The sequence below is a fragment of the Nematolebias whitei genome, chromosome 12 (assembly GCF_014905685.2).
Source record: "Nematolebias whitei isolate Nwh7 chromosome 12, NemWhi1, whole genome shotgun sequence".
NCBI classification, from domain to species: domain Eukaryota; kingdom Metazoa; phylum Chordata; class Actinopteri; order Cyprinodontiformes; family Rivulidae; genus Nematolebias; species Nematolebias whitei.
Window position 1 is genome coordinate 48,760,382 of NC_056509.1, and position 210 is coordinate 48,760,591.

General features: G+C 45.7%; 1 protein-coding gene across 1 annotated transcript in view; it reads left to right on the plus strand.

The window, feature by feature from the left end:
• The window catches only part of LOC119417984 (collagen alpha-1(XII) chain), a gene marked incomplete in the record, with an annotated part of 211,081 nt that overhangs the window by 195,622 nt on the left and 15,249 nt on the right, over nt 1-210 (plus strand).

A 210-nucleotide genomic window follows, 5' to 3' on the forward strand; every position in this document is an offset into this window, starting at 1 on the left:
AACCAGCTGATCACATGCTCAAGAAGGACCATCAGCCTAACAATGGATCATTAGCACCTGATGGCTGTTTACTGTTCACAGAGGGCTGAGTGATACTAGCAATCACAGCATTGTAAGAGGGGGACAGTTGAACCTGGAGGCTCCGCCCCTGTTTAATGATGGACGGTATCATTACTCTCTTCATGTACATTAGAGATAAATACTGCGGTA